This window comes from Typopeltis vanoorti, chromosome 15, assembly GCF_054136105.1.
Source record: "Typopeltis vanoorti isolate ZY-2024b chromosome 15, IOZ_Tvanoo_1.0, whole genome shotgun sequence".
NCBI classification, from domain to species: domain Eukaryota; kingdom Metazoa; phylum Arthropoda; class Arachnida; order Uropygi; family Thelyphonidae; genus Typopeltis; species Typopeltis vanoorti.
The window spans coordinates 55,614,969-55,637,257 of NC_143563.1; the positions used below are offsets into that span (position 1 = coordinate 55,614,969).

General features: G+C 34.4%; 1 protein-coding gene across 4 annotated transcripts in view; it reads right to left on the minus strand.

Annotated features, from left to right (window-relative positions):
- Cul1 (cullin 1) overlaps positions 1–22,289 on the minus strand; it is a 371,162-nt gene that overhangs the window by 22,043 nt on the left and 326,830 nt on the right. The gene's annotated exons all lie outside the window — the stretch shown is intronic.

Genomic DNA, 22,289 nt, shown 5'->3' on the forward strand with positions numbered 1-22,289 from the left:
TGTGTACATATACATATATGTGTGCGTTTTGATTATATAGAGAAACCTGTGGAGAATTCATGACTAAAATTAACACACATGAACCACAGTAGTAATTTTTTTATTACGTAAATATTTTGTCCTAGGTATCTTAGGACGTTATATATCCTCTCCTCTAAGATATGACTATCTTAGTTATATATATATAACTAACATTCCTTGTAAATCAAATACAATTTCCTTGTTCAACCCTGTGATACGTCTATAATGGAAAGCTGCTTGTTCGTAGGTTTGAAATAAAATAAATTTGTAAAAATTTATGATCATTTGGTTCAACTGGCAACAAACTTCCAGCCAAATGGTACACCTGACCTTGCACCTTGAAAGTAGGCATGAACTCCCTTTCAACTATTTACTTCACAGCAAATGATGTCATTTGAAACGGTGAATTGAAAGCTCGAATAGTCTCAATAAATTGATAAGACTGTGGATGTTGCATTGTAATGAGTGATAATAATGGTTCAGGAGGAGCTGTGATTTCATTTACTTTCCTCTTTCCATTCAAACAATACATTCCAGGAGACTCATGTCTGTATTTAAGTGCTTTACAGTGCTGATATACTAGTCATAGTACCGATCACAACTGTTGGATCAGTGAATATCTTATATTACAGTTGTAAAAGAAAGCAGACCTTTCCTCATTATTCCAAGAAACTTCAATAATTTCACTCTATTTAGTCTCATATGCCTTGCTGCAGGAGTTGGGTGACTTATAAAACTTGCTCTTTGTCGCAGCATATTGGGAAAAAAATATAAAATACCTACTAATAAACAATGTTAAATTAATAAAAGAACTTAATATCACAATGTATAACAATAGAATTTAACAATATCTAGCCACTATTTTGTGGCCAGATATTGTTAAACTGCAGTACAGGCAATGGAGGGAGGTAAAAAAAAAAAAAGAATCACTGCTCCATAATCTGGAGGTGCACATTGATGAAAACGCACATAAACCATCTTTGGAACATCCTCTATTGGTGAAGACATCAAAATCAGTCAATTCATTCACGTTATAAGCAAACATTAAAAACTGACTTCGCTTTATATATATATACAGTCATACCCCAACTTACGCGAATCCGGAGTTACGCGGTTTCTTATATATACGTATTCCCGTCACGCCTCACCACTAGTTGTATCTTTCCGGCGCCGGCCGCATTAGGCAGTGTCGCACATGCTGTGAACAAGCACTGACGTGTTTCACGCGATCTCCATTCATACATGATTTTTATAGTCTACAAACCTTGCAATTGTTTAATGTTATGTTCTTGATAAAAATTTTATCACATAAAAAATAATAATGTTGCCCAAAAGAAGCAAGTCGGATTCTTCTACAGCTAGCAAGAAAAGAAAAACATTCAAAGCATACTACATGCCGTTCGTTTGCAAATCTGAATGAAGCTATGAGGCAAAATGAAAAACTGTCTGTTAAAGAGTTTTGGAAATGGTTTAATGTTGTAGATGCTGTAAGGATTATCGGAGATTTTTGGGGTGTCTCCGATATTGGAGACACCCTTCAGTAGCGAAGAGTCTCCTGAAGGGAGACTCTTCGCTGCTGAAGAGACCGAAACCTCAGATCCAGTTTTACCAGAAAAGCACATGACAATTGCAAAATTAACAGAAGGTCTCAGCTTAATTAAGAAAGGTTTACAGATTTTGGAGGACAGATTCAAACGAGGAACGAATTGTAGCCACAAGGTAAGGTATAAAAAAAATCACTGGCTTGCTATGAAGAAATTTTGCGTGACAAGAAAAAGGCATTATGCCGTCAGACGAATCTATTAGATTTTATGAAACCATTGACATTGAAATAATTTTCTTTTTTTATGTACGAAAAACTACAATTATGATTATATTTCTTAAAAAGTATAAGTGTTTTTGTAAACCTGTGGTCCCAATTGTATGTTTGTATATATAAATTACATGCAAAATTATACCCCGAGTTACGCGAATTCGACTTATGTGCTTTTCGTTGGTCCCACCTACCGCGTAACTTCCGGGTATCACTGTGTGTGTATATATATAAAGTTTAATGATAAAAATATGATCCATAATGGAGGTGATTACGGTGAAAAGATGATTGCATGTTCATCTGATTCAGACTCATTAAGTCTGTGCAAGGTTGTCTGCATAAGTAAAGCATTAGATAAAAGCAGAAACCTGAAAGTTGACTAACATGATGCCAACTATAGAGGGAAATATACAAAAAAAAAAGTAACTTATGCCTATACACAAATGCCAGGAGTATAAGGAACAAAGGAATCAAGTTTGTTGCCTTAGCAAATACATTGTGACCTCAGATTCACACAGTGAGATCTGGTTCCAGAAGCAGATGTGCTATTTAGTGTAAAAGGTACAGTATTTTTAAAAAGGCAAGATAGGAGAGGAAAGGTGTGATGCTAATGATATCAGATGATCTGAGTCCACTTAGTGTAGCAAGCTATAACTACGATATTAGTAACCCTTTTCATGTAGTCGAGAGTTTGAGGCTATTTGGTGTAAGATGGAGTCTAACAAGATCAAATATATGGTGGGATGTTGCTGTTGCTACAGAATATGGATCAGCTGCTAATGCCAATGAATAAACATGTGACTATCTGAATACTGATTGGACAGCAATAAAATCTCATGAAAAGAATGAAACTGAATTTATTGTGCTGTTGTTTAACAATCTCCTTAATTAGCATGTAACAGAAGGAAATCTAGATTAAAGCATATCAGACCTAATAATAATGTTGGGGAGGAATCAGTAAAAGACGTGACTTTACTGCCCCTGGTTGGTGACAGTGATCATGCTGTACTAGGACAGGAAGCAGCTAAGTGTATAGTATTCCATTTACAAAAAGTTACACGATGAACTTCAAAGCAGAAAATTATGACTAACTAGCAACCAATACCATGGCAATCTCATGGTACTGGTTGCTAGATGGGAAAGGTATCAGCAATGCATGGGAAATATTTAAAAAAATACATCAATGCAATATCAGAATGTGTCCATAGAGTTCAAAGAATAAACATCTGGGAGTGAAATGGATGCAATTTTCTTAAGAATTTCTTGCTTAATAATAAGATGTGGAAGGAATATCATGTGCATAAGGATGTCAGTTATGAAAATTATAAGGCTCAAGCCAGAAGAGTTACACTATTATACAGAAAGCTTAGTGTGAGGATGAAAACACCAGCTCTACAATCTAAAGGCAACCCAAAATAAGCCTACTGTTATGTTGCAAGTAAAAGAAAGACTGAATGTGAAAGAATAACTCATCAATGCAGATGATATGTGGGTGGCAGATGCAGAAGAGATTGTTTAGCTAATAAGTGCCCATTTTGCTAAAAGCTATCAACTTGGTGTATGGAACATTCAGATCATTTCTACCACTACAGTGAAAGAAAAAACAGATTCAGCAACAGGAACCAATGGGATACCAGCACAGATGCTAAAGTGTGTTCAGCTGAATGGCTGTTATTTTGAAATGGCTGTATAATACGAGTATATCAGCACAGGAAAGAATGTATGATAACCCCCATTGCACAAAAGTGTCGTACAAAGACTAATGTGTAACTATTGACCTATCAGTTTTTGAAAAACTTTGCAAGAGATCACATACAAAAATGGGTTGAAAGAGAATCTATATTCTTTACTGAACAATATAAGATTACTAAGGGAAGGTCACGTTTGAATAACTTGCTTAAATTTTATAACAAAGTTATGGCGGAGTTACACAGAGAGGATAAAACCACGATACTTGTGAATGTTGATAAAGCTTTTCATAGGATTCAAGCATGAAAGGCTGTTGCATAAGTCGCAGTATATGGTATTGGATTATAAATTAGTTTGAATAAGAGGATGGCTGAGTGACATATCCAAAAAGTGATGTATGGAGGAGGAGATGCGAGTCTACGAGATTTAAGGTGACCAGTGAAGCACCCAAGGGTTCAGCCAATGGTTTACTATTATCGTCTTTACGTTCATGAGTGGTAATTAGTTTACGGAATTAACACATAGTATATTAATTAAAGTTAACTTTAATGAATAACTTCTTTAAATAACTTCATTAAAGTTACCTTTAATTAATATACTTTATATGCGTTGTTAATTCCGTAAACTAATTACCAGTTATGTATGACCAACGTATAAGCCTTACTACTAGAACTTTACATTCATGATACTAAGAAATATTTGACTGGTGACATACAGCTATTTGCTGATAATGCAAAGATAAGCAGAGTAATTAGAAATGCAAATAACTTTCAGTACCGAGGCATTTAATAGAGACCAGCATGGCAGACATAATACAATTTATTAAATACTCCCATATAATTTGCTCAATATATCATGAGCATCATTCAGGAAGAAAGTAAATTGTGTTCATAATTTAAATAGACACAGTTCACTAGAGTCAAAGATGTTGACGATCAAATCTAAACCTACAACAGGTTTAAATTTGATCATCTATTTCTTGAATTGTGTGAAATCCTATGCCACCATCTTAATCAGACTGAATGGAAGTTTTTTCCCACTTGGTTAGACTATAAATTATATATTTAGTTTCATTCTTTATCCAAGTATAAGTAAACAAAGTTTACGCCTGAAGTATCTTCAGGACTGGAGCAACTCGTGGCAAAGGTGGACTAAGTTCATCACTTTCCTTAGTATCCCATAATGCAAAGCACATCTCCTTGTGGAGATGTATAATGCTATGTATTATACATCTCCTTGTGGAGATGTATAATGCTATGTATTATGGGAAGGGTCACTACCCAGACCCAATACCAAGGTTATGCCAATCTCTAAGTTTTGGGAATTAATTGTTTATAATTTTTAATTATAACTATACTTATTTCCCCGGAACTTTCAATAGTGTTTGCTCCTAGTCATACAGCTGAAACCGAGACACACAAAAGTATACACATGCTGTATATCTCATTCTTGTGTTCATAATTTAAATATTGTAGCCAATTCTTCTGCTTTCTCCCCGAATGATACTCATGATATATTGAGCAAATTAAATGGGAATATTTAATAAATTTTAGTTTCCTTCACATGTGTGAAACAGTTATTTAAAAAACTGTATTACATTCAGTACTTTGAAGTCCATGGGTTATTTAGCAAAAATTGCAAATACAACTCAGAAGATAATTATAGTGCTGAATTACAATACATCTTGTTCATAAAAGCAAAAAGAGTTGTTCTCAAACAGCAGCAGTGTATCTAATCTATAAGCATAATAATCATCATCAAATTCCTGCCATGTACCCTCAAGGGGTGTACAGGATATGATAGTACTACATGAAAAAAAAAAATTACATCATTATTAATTTCATATCTACAATTTTCCTCCAAATCAGCCTGTTACTTGTCAAGACTCCAACATTATCAGATCTTATATTTCTATCGTCTAAAGCACTTTGTACCGTATCAATCCACCTATATCGTTTTGCTGCCAACCTGGCAGAGAACACTTGTTTTGCTAATCTTTCCTCGCCCACTCTGTTTAAGTGACCATACCACCTGAGATTAGCTCTGCTAACACATTCCTGGATGCTGACAATGTCAAGTTCTTTCTTAATATCCTCGTTTTTAATATGATATTGCCATTGATGCCATCTGTTCACGCCTATAATCTTTCTCAGGACTCTCATATCTGTGGTCTCTAGTCTTTGGTCAAGTGTTTTACTTCTGACCCAGCTCTCAGATCCATAAGTTAAAACTGGTTTGAACACTGTCTTGTATATAGCTAATTTAGTGTTCCGACTAATTTCTCTCTTATTCCATATGAATTTATTCAATTGACTTCCCACCATACCAGCTTTGCTGATTCTGTTGTCTATTTCTATATTTAATTTACCATCTTCAGTAAAAATCGTGCCTAAATAGCTGAAATGTTTCACTTGTTCCACTGGTTCTCCATTCACAACACAATTGACATTTTCAATGATTCAACCTATTTTCATCGTCTTTGTCTTTTTATTGCTGACCTTCATACCATATCTATTACAACAGCTATTCAATTTAGTCAGAGAATCTTGCAGACTTGTAGTAGATTTATTTAGAAGTATAACATCGTTTGCATAAAGCAAAGAGCTGACATTAACATCTCCAATTTTGATATCATGTTTAATACCACTTTCCTTTATAATGTGATCCATATAGATAATGAATAACAGAGGGGATAATGAACATCCTTGTCTCACACCAGATTTAACATTAAACCATCTTCCTGTACCTCCTTCAATTCTAACTGCTGACTTACAACTCAAATAAAGACGAAGTATTGCTTGATATAATGCCCCATTGACACCATATAACTGCAGCGTGTTGAATAGCTTCTCTCTTGGCACCTTGTCATATGCCTTTTCCAAATCGACAAAACTTAAATAGATCTTTGTTATATTCCCATGCTTTCTCGACTATTTGTCGTAAAGTGAAGATCTGATCCTGACAGCCTCTATTTGGCCTGAATCCAGCTTGTTCTTCACCAAGCTTTTCTTCCACAATTCTTCTCAACCATTTCTCAAGTATACTGGCATAGATCTTGCCAGGAACACTCAGTAGGGAAATACCTCTAATTCTCACATGCAGTTTTATTTCCCTTTTTATATATGGGTACTATTAGAGCTCTACTCCAATCATCAGGAATTCGTCCCTTTGTCCAGGCTTTCTGAACTATGCAGTGCAGCCACTGTAAGACGCTTATACCACCATACTTCAGCATTTCTGGTCGAATATCATCCACTCCAGTTGTCTTTCCACATTTCAAGCCTTTGATGGCTTTTTCTACTTCAAGTATGGATATATATTCCTGACTGCATGCCTGGTCAGTGTTTTTTACCACTGTGCTGTCATCACTGCTTGTTTCATTTAGCAGTTTTTCAAAGTAATTACTCCATACTTCAAGGATATCTTTTTCTCCCGTTTTCATGTCACCTTTATCATCTCTAATTCCTTTTACAGCACTCTTTCCTCCATTCTTAAGCTTCTTCAACAACCTCCAGAATATTTTGCCACCTTCTTGATATTTATTTTCTATATTCTTGTCAAAGTCCTCCCATGACTTTTGTTTAGCTAGTTTTACACAGTGTTTAGCATTCTTGCATTTGTCTCTATATTCTCTAAGAGCACAAGCTGACTTATTTGACAGGAACTTTTGATATGCTTTCTTCTTTTCCTTCACTGCCTCTTTAACTTCCTGTGTTCACCAGGGAGTTCTGATTTTTTTATCCTTACAGCTAACCTCACCACATGCCTCTCTGGCAGAATCAATCAATGTTTTCTTCAGAGTTTGCCACTGAATCTCCAAGGTTTGATTCCTGTTCTCAAACTCTTTCATTTTTTCTTCAATAATCTGTGTATTTTAGTCTACAGTTCACATCTGAGAGCTGCTCAACTTTTATTCGCTTTAAAACTTTCTTACATGTTATTCTTTTCAATATTAAATTCAATTTTATCCTGCTCAAGACTAAATAGTGATCACTTCCAATTTCAAATCCTCTGTACACTCTGGTGTCCTGCACCAGGGAGAAAACATCACTATCAACAATAACATAGTCAATGAGACTTTTCTTATTCCTAGTCTCTTCTCTCTATGTGAATTTGTGCACATTTTTATGTTGGAACATGGTGTTAGTAATAACCAGTCCATGTCCTGAGCAGAAATCCAACAGATATTTGCCATTATTATTAGCTTTGCTCTTTTCTCCAAATTTTCCCAAAATATTTTTTGTATGTCTCACAATCATTTCCTACTCTGCTATTTAGATCCCCCAACAAGGACCAACTTTTCATTTTTCATTGTGTCTGTTGCTTTTTCTAAAGCCTCAAAAAACTCCTCCACTTCTACCTTAGTTGAACCTTCTGTGGGACCATAGGCTCAATGTCCAGTTCCCCATTCTCATATTTGCCCACATTACTCTTGAGACTGACTGCCATTCAAGAAGATTAGCCTCGTATTTTGTGTTGAATACTATGGCTACTCCTTTTCCTTGAATGTCATTGCCTGAATATAACATTTTGTATTTATTGCTCAGAAAGATCTCACCAGTTTTGGTCTTTTTTGTTTCAGTCACCCCTATTATGTCGATCTGGTACTTATCTAATTCCTCAGCTTGCTCCATTTCTTTGCCATTCAGGCTTCTTATGTTGATAGTACCGATCTTTAACTCTGGTGATGTTGAGTTGGGGTTTGTTTTCAGATTTGTTCCAGTAGCTGACTTTTCGCTGTTCACCCTGGTTCCCTGGCGAAAACAACGGGGGCCTTGTTTAACCAGGCGATGCCCCAGCCGGCATGAAATTCTGTCATGTTATACCATCAATTTTTTATTTTGGTTTAACCAATAATAATACAATTTGATTGGCTAAATCCCAAATTGCCAGCCCATCCTCGTTCGTTCAGTATCCAAGTAGATACCCAACAGGGTGCACCACGAGAAGGTGAGGATTGGACATTAGGTCAGAAGCCCTGGTCGGTTCTCCGCATTCCTTTAAAGGCTATGTGGAGGTCTCCTCTCAGTTATACAGCTTTGACCCTTAAGCACCCCAAGCATAATAATGTGACATGCATATACATAGGAGTTGTGCAAGGTAAAATAAAAAAATAATAGAAAGGAGAATGGTAAATCTCTTTGTGTTTTTATAGCTGGGTACGAAACTCAGATCGAAATCCATAGATTTCGATGGATTTTCTAATTTAATAAGCCTTTCAGCTTATTAAATTAGTAAAAAGTAATGTTAAAACCTTATTTCATAAATTTTGCTTGATAGCATCTTTTTCAGAATATTTTAAAACAATTGTTTAACACAAAGCATGGAAATCAGCAAGAAAATAATTTCCACAATATTTTCTGTAACACATCTTCCAAAATGAACACAAACACATATCTTGGAAACAACCAAAATGTTGACTTGGAATTTCCTAATGGGGGAAATTCCAAGTAACAAAGGTTCACTCTTCTAAGTCAAGAGGTCATAAATATTACAACTCCACTACAGTTAGTCATTCTCATTATTTCCGAAATTCAGTTGACAAAAATAGCAAGAAAATAATCACGTGCACTTACCTTTGAAAAACACACACAAAGAAATATTATAAATCACATTCTGAAATCTCTACTCAATGAAAAAGAAAATACTACCTATTTTCTTATTATTATAAATCTTATCAACATTATCTTGTGCTTTTTTTTAGTACAAAGAAATCACCGCATATTTGGAAAAGACATTTACCACTAGTTTAGATAGGTGGCATTTTTGAAGTAGCTATACTTTTACAATTTTACACTAAAATGTATGAGTATGTTCCCAAGTGATTTACATTTGTAACAATTGTCTTGAACAGTTTTGAAAACAAATTATTTTAAACATCAGAAGGATGAATAGTTGGGTCCTCTTCCCTCTCCCAAAGTTGAATGCTTATACAACACATATGTACCTATTTTTTTTTCCCCAAGTGATTTACATTTGTAACAATTGTCTTGAACAGTTTTGAAAACAAATTATTTTAAACATCAGAAGGATGAATAGGTGGGTCCTCTTCCCTCTCCCAAAGTTGAATGCTTATACAACACATATGCACCTATTTTTTTTTTAATTCAAATGTTTCTTTCTTAAATAACTGCATCAAATAATTTATAAGTTTTCAATAATAAAAGTGAAATTGTGATTATTAGAAATTATTTTGACATAAATATTGTATCAGACTGTAAAAGAAATATCAGTATTTCTATTTAGGATATAATCGAAAACAAAACATGATATTGCTGATGTATTATGCACTACTGCTTGAGGCTCTTTAATCTGACTTCCGAAAAAGTGATCTGTTCTTTCTCAATAGAATTGAGAGTAATCTAATGCTTTTAAGCCTTTACCTTCAGCTGAGAAGACACTATTATTTCTAAGATGAAAGTTATTTCCAGCAGCAGTAAAAGTAGTCATATTTGGAATTTTTAAGGAAAAACAAAAACACTACTGAACTTTCCTTTTTGTTGCATACATGTAAATGGTTTTCATATGGTGAAAAATAGAATTCTAAATCTTAGAATAATGTCAACAGACAGCTGAATAAATGATTGTAGATTGCAAAGAAATAGTTCTAAATTAGAAGTACCTGCTTCGGCAGATACAACAATATTACTAGTTTACTTCTTTTGTCAAAAGCAGTAAAATGAACTAACAGATATTGAATACTGTCTGTGAAACTGTCAAACCAGTAGAAAATTAGAGTAGTTGTTTATAATGCAGTTCTAGGAGTGGGGATATATATATATATATATATATATATATATATATATATATATATATAGCGAGAGAGAGAAGAGGGATGATGCAATTAGAAATCTTCAAAATTAGAATACATTTTGAATCAGTCTGTGCAGAATATCTTTCATATATTTTCACATCTACAAATGTTAAGCAATAGATAGTGTAACTATGTGCATCATACAAAAAAAAATAAAATAAAAAAATCTATTTCAATTTCAAGAAGACAAATAAGTTCCGGCTTAATATCACTGGATATATATATATATATATATATATATAAAAACAAGGCCTCATAATCATAACATCACTTGTTGTTCGTAAAAGCAGAAACACTAGTTTAAAACTGAAGCATAACGATCCATATAATGGTATTTTCCAAGGAAAGAAAACAAAAGCTCATATAATAAATGAGACTTTAAAAAATATAAAATAATGATTTTCAAAGCAAGCATTGGAAAATTATGTAAAAATAATATCTACAGTAAATGAAAGAACAAAAACTTTTGTTCCATTGCACTGATTTGAAGAATAAAAGACAGCAAATTTAATACGACCATTAAATAATTTCATTGCAAAGAGGAATCTGTTGTCATTACAGGATCAATTGTTTATTTTCAAACATGTTAAATTTGTTCTTATCTTTGGGAAGAAACAATAAATCAACTGTGCAGCAAAAATTTGAAATTTCGAAGAATAAAGAAGAAAATTCTAAGTACCACAGTACACGTTAACAAGTGACACAAAGTCGCTCCACGACAGTTAATCCATCAATAGCAATACAATTGCAGTTGAGAGATTAACGACAGAAGAAGGGCAATTACATGATAAAAGGGAGAATATCAATGAGGTTTTCATCCATGAAAATCCTAAGGTACTCTGAGTATTTCATCCACATTGGCCAGTTGGGAGGTTGAAAATTAATCAGTTACAGATGACAGGACTACCTTCTAAGACAAATTTGCAAGGGTATCATATTAGAAATAATATTTGGAAAAATACTTAACTATAATGAAGTTTGATTTGTCTGGTGCTTTCTTGTTAATTATAAGCAATGCATATACATAGCCAGGGCCACTGAAAGGGAGGTGATATCTGAGACTTTTGTCACAGGTCCGGCATCGAAAAGGGCCCGACTGCCCAGCCCCAACGTGTCACATAACTGTGTTTATAATGCATGGTTTTAATTCTCGTAATAATACAAAAGGCATATCGAGAATGATACTGTGTTTTGTTTCAGACAGACGCTATGCTCTTTAGCTCGCCGTGAGTGTCCGGAAGCCACCGATTCTCTCTCTCAGCGCAGATCACTGTACTTATAGTGGGTGATGACGTCGACAGGTGTTCGTGCAAGGTTGTTGCAGTCGGCTGCGCCAGCGCTAGTTAGCAATTCCATTCACAGTGATGTTTCTTGACAGAACGCTTCGTTCTGGCAGGTGATTAAAGATTTCGCTAACCATAAAGTGAGGAAGAGGATGAGGCAATAAAAATTCTCTTTTTATTGGTATGTAATGTATCTAATTTTGAATTTATTGTACACTTTTTTAAAATAAATGTTTAATGTTTTGTATGACTTTTTTTTATTAAACAAAAATGATGCATTTTTTTAAAGTGGGGCCCGGACCACAGACTTGTTACAAAAATTTCTCTCGGCAGCCCTGTACATAGCTATGAAAATTTCCACTTAACAACAGATTACAGTTGCACTTTATTTTTATATTCCGTATAAATCCTGGCAGGGACTATATTTCAGGAAATCATGTATGACCATCTACATCACTACAGATACATGCAGTGATGCAGATATATGCTGTTCAATACATGAATCACTTGTACCAAGTAAAAAAAATTGTAGCTAGAATTTCTCGTTAAAGAGAAACAGACTATCCATAATCTTTGAATATGCTAGATTGCCACCCCAAAACTTCTAGGGCTTACTACCAGAGAATGTATATTACTGCCTTATGATACTGTTCAGCTAAAAATCAACATCTGATATGCACTAGAACAAATGTCATACAGTTCTATCCATGGATACTATACAGTTTCTTCATTTTAATTAGCCACTTTTATTTTTATTTTTTTACCTAAGCCATCGGTTCTCAACCGGTGGTAAGCATATCCCCAGGGGTACATGCTGGGCCATTCATGGGTACACGAAAAATAATCAGTAATGGTGGAAAAACAAGTAAAGTACACCAAATGCAAAATGTTAGTTATGGAACAATAAATGTTAAGTTTGAATCATTTCTAATGGACATTTCAAAACTAGCTCACATTAGCAAATGATTGGTGAGGGCATGGCTATGAACCTCTCCCCCAAACAACTTTTCTACCAATCATTACACACAGTTCATGCATCATATTTGTCACCCACCCATCATCCTTTCCAGAATAATCATGTGTTACTAATTAATGACCTTTGCGATAACAAACCTTCCACTGACTTCCATTTGCGATGTTTCTAGAACTTCTCCAAAAATATAAATACACCCGTTGCCAGACTGTTTGATCAGTTCAGTTATTGACTGAACTGATCAAACAGTAGCTGGACTTGTGATTCTTTAAGTAGTTTTTTTATTCACTGTTTCATGTAGTGTCAGTGATTTTTAAGTGTGTCAGTTATGGATCAGTGGTTGAAAACAGGAGCGGTTAAAAAACCAAAACTTGATGTGAATTATAACCCATTGGCAAGTACTTCTCAACACGTGTACGCAGCTACAAGTACACCGACACTGGGAAATAGTAAAAGGCACATGCCTCAGGTACTACACAGAAGAAAAGGAAATACTCTGAAGGTATATTAAATATGGGTTTTCATTTGTAAGGGATGATGACTGTCCTGACCTTTTGCGTGTTGTGTGTGGGGAAGTATTATCCAACGGTTGTATGAAACCCTCTCTACTCATGCGGCATTTAGAAACTGAACATCCTATGTATAAAAACAAAGAAATACATACTTTTCAGCACTTAGAAAAGCATCCAAATGTAACTTCATACATGACATCAGGAAAGAAAGACGATGAGAATACAGTTGAGGCTTCCTACCGTATTGCTTTATCATACAGCTAAATGTGGTAAAAACCACACCATAGCTGAATATTTAATTTTTCCTTGTATTAAGGATGCCATTTTTTGCATGTTTGGGGAAGAACATGCCTGCAAAATCGATACCATCTCTTTTTCAAACAATACAATGTCTTGAAGAATTCAGGATATGTCTGACAACATTGAAGCTGCAGTAGTTGATAGAATTTAAAAAAGTAAATTCTTTTCCATCCAGGTCGATGAAAGTTAAGATGTTACTGATTTATCAGATTTGCTCATCACCACAAGATACTTGACAGAAAATGAAATTGAGGAAAACCTGCTGCTTTGTTACCCAATGACAGAGTACCACAGGCAAAGATATTTTTAATGTGATCAATGGTTATTTCATTGAAAAGGCCATTAGTTGGTTGAATTATTGTGGTGCATTCACTGACAGAGCCAAGTCTATGTCAGGTTATTTTATAGGCCTATGTGGCCAAGTTAAAGAAGTAGCTCTCCATGGAGTCACTGCTGCATTCATAGACAAACTCTTGCATGCAAGTCTCTTCCTAGTGAACTGAAAGACATTCTTGATGAGGTGCTGTAAAAGTTGTAAATTTTATTAAGTCACAACCAAGAAACTTCAGATTGTTTAAAGCACTGTGTGCTTTAGTGCGAAAGTAATGTGCTTCACAGCATATTACTTTTCCACACAGAGGTAAGGTTGCTATCTCGTGGTAAAATACTTACATGGCTGTTTGAACTTAGACATGAAGTCCAAGTTTTTTTTTTTTGAAGACCATCGTTTCTGTCTTGCTCCAAAGTTTCATGATAGTGATTGGCTTCAAAGTCTTGCATATTTATCAGATATTTTTCTATAAATAAACAAACTTAACTTGGGACTTCAAAACAGCTCAATCACTATATTCAAAGTAACTGACAAATTTGAGTCAATGATTAAAAAACTGGACTTTTGGAAAGCATGTATTGAAAGAGTTCAGCTTGAGGTTTTTGAAATTCTGCACACCTTATCTGAGGATGACTTGCAACTATCCCAAAAAGTGAAAGAGAATATTTTAAGTCACTTGGAAGGTCTCAAGTGTCCTTTTATAAGTACTTCCCTCAACGTGGAAAAGAAAACAATTGGATTGCAGATCCCTTCAATGAAGAATTCTTCAAAGAAGCTAAACTATCAATCAATGAAAACGAGCAGTTAATTGAACTATCAACCGATTCTTCTTTAAATTCTGATTTTAAAAGAAAGCATCTTATTACCTTAAAGCGTCTCACTGACATCTACCTGGTTAGATGTCAGTGAGGAATATGAACAGCTCAGTGAGAAGGCATTCAAATACCTGTTGCCATTTACTAATACTGAACTAGTGGAGAGAATTTTTTCTTCTTACACCCTCATAAAAAAAAAAATAAGTACCGCAACATGCTTAATGCAAGTCCGGATTTAAGACTGTATCTTGCATCTTTTGAGCCTGATTTCAAGAAACTAAGTGCATCAAAGCAAACTCAACGATCTCACCAACAATGTTTCAATTGGCTAGTGATCTGTATACCAATTATTACAGATAACACAAATATTATTAATAATAATAAATCAAAAATTTGTTAAATACTTGATCATCATTATCAATATTTAACATGAAGCTATACTTATTTCTGTGTTACAAATATTGTAAAATTAAATCTGTGGTTTGTACTTTGAGTGTAGTAATTTTCCTTTCCCAACTCATTACCTTATTTCCACTATTTTACATTAAGACAGGCACTGAACAAAAGTGTCAGTATTTAAAAACAAGGAGTACAATTTATAGAAATGGGTTTAAAAGGGGTACACAAGTGGGAAAAGGTTGGGAACCACTGCCCTAAGCTATATTGTATGCCTTACAATTCTATAGAGGTACCCAAGAAGTTATGGCTCATCATAAACTATTTGAATATACTCTAAAGGAAAACACCAAATACAATACACCTAAACCCCTTTTTATGCGAATTTGGAGTTAGGAGAATTGGGATACCAAAATATATTTTTTACGTGATTTTTATTCACTTTTACGCGACCAACCTAAAGTCTAAGTTAGGAAAAAATCAAGGAGTACAATTTAAAAACAAGTACAATTTATAGAAATGGGTTTAAAAGAGGTACACAAGTGGAAAAAAGTTGGGAACCACTGCCCTAAGCCATATTATACGCCTTACAATTCTACAGAGGTACCCAAGAAGTTATGGCTCATCATAAACTATTTGAATATACTCTAAAGGAACACCAAATACAATACACCTAAACCTCTTTTTATGCGAATTTGGAGTTAGGAGAATTGGGATATCAAAAATATTTTTTTTACATGATTTTTATCGGAAGTCGATGACGATAATACCATTATTACAGTCTCACGAAAACTTTCACATTTATTGTCAGAAACTGATAGCGAATAACAATTTTTTTATAGAATCCTTAGCAAACAACTGAAATGAATATGTTTTTTTTAAAGTTATTAAAATTCTTTATATGTATGTGTGTTCTCCATGAAATGTAAATAAAAATCTTATGATCCTAACGAATTTAATGTTTTTTTTTTTTTCATTATTTTGCTTATATTTCAGGTTTGGAACCAATCTTCACTTTTTCTATAGAGTCAGTAGTTCTTTTTACGCGAATTCTATTTATGCGTAATTTTTAGGAAGGTATCTATTGGGTAAAGAGATTTAGGTGTAGTTCAATATGATATTTTGTGACCATCTTCCTATCAACAACTTTCTTCCAATATGTAAAGAAAGGCTTAGTTGTTCATTAATCATAATAATGCATAACCAACACCAAGAGGAAAAAATACATTTATGAATCACAATATTTCACTGGTTTTTCTACCCAGCACTAAACCAAGTAACTGCAGAAACAATTTAAATTATAACTGACACCTAATGTCCTTACATGGCACCCTCTATGGGTCAGATAACTACAAAGTTAGAGAAGTCCAGCTATTAGGTTTTAAAATGATACTCTCCCAGCTCTTTGGTAAATAAATACAACCATGCTTGTTGAGGTTGGGAGAGTGCTTCATAGCTGATGATAATTCTAAGAATAGCCTCTCAGACCTGTAACCACTTCAATGTAATAAAGATCATCTTCATCTGATCTTGTGTGATGGAGTATCCAGAGCATGGTCTGCCAATCCTGACTTACCATCTGCTCATCCTTACCTTCTAAAATGACAACTAAGTATGCTGATCTCAGATGTATTTTTATGTTCTTCAAGACATATGTTAACTATCTACCAGGCATCAATAGTAGGCTAACTTGCAGACATAAGGAACTCCAGGATATTCAAAAGGATGTAGTCAATCTTTAGGAAAACATATAAAAGTAGCTGGTTGAATGAAAGGTTTGTAAGTGGCATGAATATCATATCTACAAAGATCTTTGGCTACTTTTTATATGTACTCTTAACATATGGAATGGTTTTGCTGTGATCCTGCATGTTAGGTGTAGGAGGGATTGGGTGCATGTAATATTTCATCTATTTTATATGAGCTGTAGCCATTGGCTAAAAAAGGTGTTACAAAGGTTTCTGAGCTCAGTTTTAAGGGCTGTGTCATTTGAACGAATAGCTCTGGCTTGGTGAGTAAGTTTTGAGGATGCTATACTGCCTGCTGGAAAGGGTTGTGGTGGTGTGATTGTTTATGTATATATTTACCAGTATGAATGGATTTTCTATAGAGAGATAGACAATGAGCCATTAAGAGCTTGTCACTAGTGTATCATAAAAGGAGAGACTACTGTTCCTTTTTCTTTGATGTCTATTTTAGGATGTTGGCTGTTAAGGTGTGCCAAAAATGCATCCAACATGTCCAGACCATGAGGCCAAACAGCAAACACATCAACATAGCACAGCCAAACTGTTGGTTTTTGTGCAGCTGTGTTGAGAGTTTGGTTTTCAAAATACTCCATATAGAAGTTTGGGGGGGGGGGACAGATAGCAGTCCCATATAGCTGATTATATATTTTTCCTTTCCAAAGGAATAACCTGCATATATATTGTGAATCTGAATAATTCAGATATGTTGGGGGGGGGGGGGGGAATACGATTTAATAAGGTCAACAATAAATATGAGATCATCTGTATGGCAAATCAGGATTGGCAGACCATGCTCTGGATATTCCTTTGCATAAGAACAGATGAAGAAATACATCTTTATTACATAGGGGTGGTTACAATTCTAAGAAGCTATTCTTGGAATCAGCATCAACTATGAAACACTCTCCCAACAAGTATGGTTATATTTATTTACTACTAAAGATCTGGGAGACTATCATTTTAAGACTAATACCTGGACTTCTCTAAATTAACTTTGTAGTTATCTGACCCATAGAGGATGCCATGTAAGGACATTAGGTGTCAGTTATAATTTAAATTGTTACTACAATTACTTGGTTTAGTGCTGTGTGCCTGTAAGTTATTGTGCTCAGAAAATGCCAGGTAGAAAACCAGCAAAATATTAGTGATTAATATATGTATTTTTTTCCTCTTGGTGTTTATTATACTGTTAGCATTATTATGATTAACTTTCTTTCAAATTGATGTTATTAGTCAGACCACTGATTTTAATCAACGTTTTCTATCTCCTAAAACACTAATTGAATGAATTCATTATATCTTAGTCTTTTTCCAGCATTTTGGTTTCAAATACTTGTTTTGCAAATTTCTCATGTTCTGTTTAAGCAAACACAGCATCTTCAATTAGCTGCTCTGAACGTTTACAGTGCCTAGCTCCTAATATTTTCATTCTTAATATGGTTCAGTTATTGAATTCATCAAAAAGAGCTTCACACTATCTTTGATTGCCTGATATTTCCAAATTTTAATTGCTTTCCACTATCTGTAGATTCTCCATGAAGAATGTCAATGCTTATATTATTGTTACGAGTTATTTAATTCCATACTCCGAAAGCTTGCAGAAGGCTTATTTGAGAGCCTCAAATATGTAAAGAAGTGAGAATTTAATATCACTTTCCTTAAGAATGTGAACTCTACAGTTCACATCTAGAAAATGTGGAAGTAAACAATAGTATATAACATTGCTTAATACTTCATTTAATGCTGAACTCATACTGTATAATAATTTTTAATTGGTGAACTCAATTTATTAGATATAATTTTAGTGTTTGAAGAGTTTGCCTTTGCACTTTGTTCAACCAAAACTGAATAGCAATTTGTTACATTCATGATTTCTCAACTGTACATCTTAAGGCAAAATTCTGCTTCTGTCTCTATTTTTGCCTGAAGCGAAGCGTGTTCTTAGTTTGTCTTCAATTTTTCTTAATCCTCTTTTCGAATGTGTATCTAGAGATCACCGAGACAGTCAGAAATTCTACTGATTATTTGTCACATTTAGTTCTGTTATTTTTTTTTGGTCCGTCTGCACCATTGTTATGTCATTGCTCTTCCTAAAATAATCTACTTCCTTTATGAATTTACCATCTACAATAACTACAAGATTTCCCTGACTAATATCTATCACTTCTTACGCGTTCATTCTATAAGGAAAGTAAATTCTATACCTCTAGCCTATTCCTAATTTTACTCACGTGCTCACCCTGACTGTTAAAGGTTATTCCTTGCTAAAAGAAACGAATCCTCTAATTTCTTTCTGGGGCCGTCTCCTCTTCAGATATTGACAAATTTATTTTTTAAAGCTGCGCCAGCCAATATCTTAGAATAGAGGGGACTTATTCAGGGAGACCTTTCCAGACTCTTGGTGCACATATAAGTGAATAAATTTAGTGCTTATACTCATATCAAACGCTTTACCCTGGCTAAGTAAATTCTGGTTTGCAGTCGTAACCTATAACAACATGATATACCTTTCTTTCAATTCCCCCCCCTGCTATGGTTCAGATTAATGAGTGGTAGTTTTGGTTCATATCTCAGGCAAAACTCAGGTATAAAAGAAAAAACATATTTATTAGAATCTAAAGACATAATATACACTTAGACCAATCTCACTTTCAATTAGTTCAATGATATGCTAAATCAAACTTTTTCAAACTGATTAATACTCTAATACATGAACAATAAATCCTTCTTTTGAGTTAGAGACTTAACACACATAATATACACATTATACACTTCTACCAAATTTTCTACCTACTATTTTAGTCTTGCATAATAAACTAGTTACAATCATCTATAATCATTCCTAACAATTTGTCTTATGGATATCAGCTACTGCTAAATAATCACTTTAAGATCTCAAATACTGTCCATACTCTATTAATACACTACAATGATCTTTCCCTTTTTCCAACTGGGTAATTATAAAACAAAATCTGTACTTTACCATTTCTTGGGGCAGGGTCTCCAGGTCCGTCTGAATTGTCCTTCTTTGTTTGAATTTTCTTTCAATACTTCCATAAGCCTGCATCCATGTGGTGGGTCACTATGGTCATCAGATTAAACTATGCTCTACACCTGGCGTTTTTTTCCTCGTCTATTCTCTGTTTCAGGCCATCCTCGTTTCTAGCTGCCAGTTCATAATATACGTCTGCGATAGTATTCCATCAGAACTTTCAGCGAAGGCAGTATGTGTCGACATCTCACGCTTCAGTACTGGCAGAAATTCAGACATCGAAGGGAAAGGCGCACCCTCCAATATCGAACTATTGCCAAGAAACACCATCAGGAACCACCGGTCCACGAGAGAAGTCAAATCATCATACAGCAAAACAGGCGAAAAAAGCCCTGAGAAAGGGGTGCAAACCCTTTTTATTTTCTCTTCACTTCCCCCCTTTTTAGCACCCTCTTACTACTTTCTGCGATCTTTTCCCGCCCACTACTTTCTTTGTCCACGCAACTTCGGCACATCGCGAGATCATAGCAGTGTCTTCCGGGAAACGAATGTGTGTCGCTTTCCGAGATTGCCAATGCCTCAGGCCCGCCCGTGACCTTTGGACTAATGTTTACATCTAATTTACCCATTCATTGTATACATGATGCATTTCATATAATACTAATTTATACATGAAGTTATTTACATGGTATTACAATTTTACTAAAAGGAGGTAATTCTATTTCTATTTACAGTTAGTACTTTATTTCTTCTGCTCGAGTACAAGTCATAAAAATCAGCTGATTTTTATGACTTGTTAAATCCTGAATGAATTGTTTCTTTAATAAAGTGCTTCATTCAGGATGTAACAGTTCTCTCTCTCTTTTTATGAACTAGTGCGATGAGAGTTCTAATCTAGTCAAATGACATTCAACCTTTTGACCAAGCCTGATTTTGACTGCTATGTATATGGAGGAGTAACGTAGCCATAAACATCACTGTAATCAGGTTTACACCCATAAGTTACACTCTAGCCAGCATCCATTTGTTGTGATCCCATTATGTAAATAGATGTTTATGAAAATTCACTATAAATTGGGCTAGTTATGTCTGCTTATGGAATGAAAAATCCAAATTATCCAGGATGGGAAAGCTTCAACATCTTCATATAGTACCAGTTAATACACTTCATCTTCATTTGAAAATTCCTTTTATTCTGAAAGAACATTCCTCGTGTCTGTGAAGAATCAAACAAGTATTTTTCCAACCAAAGGCCACATGCAGTAGCATTCACTTTACTATGCTAAGTACCATTCATGACCAAGATTTCTTACATTATGTGGTAACCACTGAAAATCTTTAGTCTTATTGGTTTATTCCTGGTATTCCTACAAGGTGTTCAGGAGCATTTTAACTTTATGAAATATCTTAGTGTTTTAATGAAGGCTACACAAATTTTGCTTTTGTGCATTGGATTAATGTTAAATATTAACATTATAGAATATATCTGACTAGCCTTGGGGATGACAAGTTTCATGATAGTGATTTTCTCTTCAAGCTTTTACATTGATTCACTATAATAAACTAACTTCCTTTGATTGTGAATAAGTCTAAGTAATGGAGAACAATTTCTACTATTTCTTTTGATGTCAGAAACATCTCATATTCGTCATTAGCAAATTACATGCTTTTACTGAATGCAATGCAACTTTCCTACTTTTTATAACACAACTGCTTGATTTAGACCTCGCCAAAAAATGTCATTGTCAGTTAAAATTTTTCTCAGTTAAGTTATTTTTTTTTTAATTCACATCTTCATGACATATTCTAGATTGGAATGTTAAGTTTACAACTCAAGAATGCACCTTGAACTAAAAATTTATTGCAGTTGAAGATTCAGTCTAGCATTTCTGATATGCTCAGTATTTGCTATCTGATGTAAAAATTTAATTATTCTTAATAATCTATTTTTTTTTTTAAATAATTACTGCTTTTTACTTAGGTTGCGCACTGAACTGTTCCTTTTATTTGGATCACATTTCAAAACCTTATACAGCTGACTTACTAAAACAAGTTCTAGAACCACAAAAACTGTTTGTTACAGTAAAGAGTTTGCTATTATAGTGATTTTTTTTTTTTTTTTTTTTTTTTTTTTAAATTATATTGTTCATATGGGGAATCTTTTGGGTCTTTGTGGTAATTTGTTATAGCAAGTAAGTCTGTTATAGTGAGTCAAGTGTAGTTGAGAACAAAATTTCTTAATGAAATAATTTCTTTGTTTAGTGTTAGCAACAAGATTGCAATTTCCTCATATGCAGCTCTTCTCCCTTTATTCTTTTTCTTCATGTCCTCATGATTATGCCACGTCATTCTTTCAACTATGCTAAGTAAGCTAATATTTTGGAATATACTACTTAGAAAGGAGTCAACTGAAACCATAGTGTGAGGAACAAATAGCCATGGTGACCACCTTGAGATGTACAGCCTCCTTTTGCTGCAATGACTGCAGGGTCCTACTTTCCACAAGAATATGACAGTGATCAATGGGAATTTTGGACCATTCTTCCTGAAAGCATGTAATGAAGTCTTAAACTGTTCTGTGTGTGGGGGGGGGGGAGGTTCC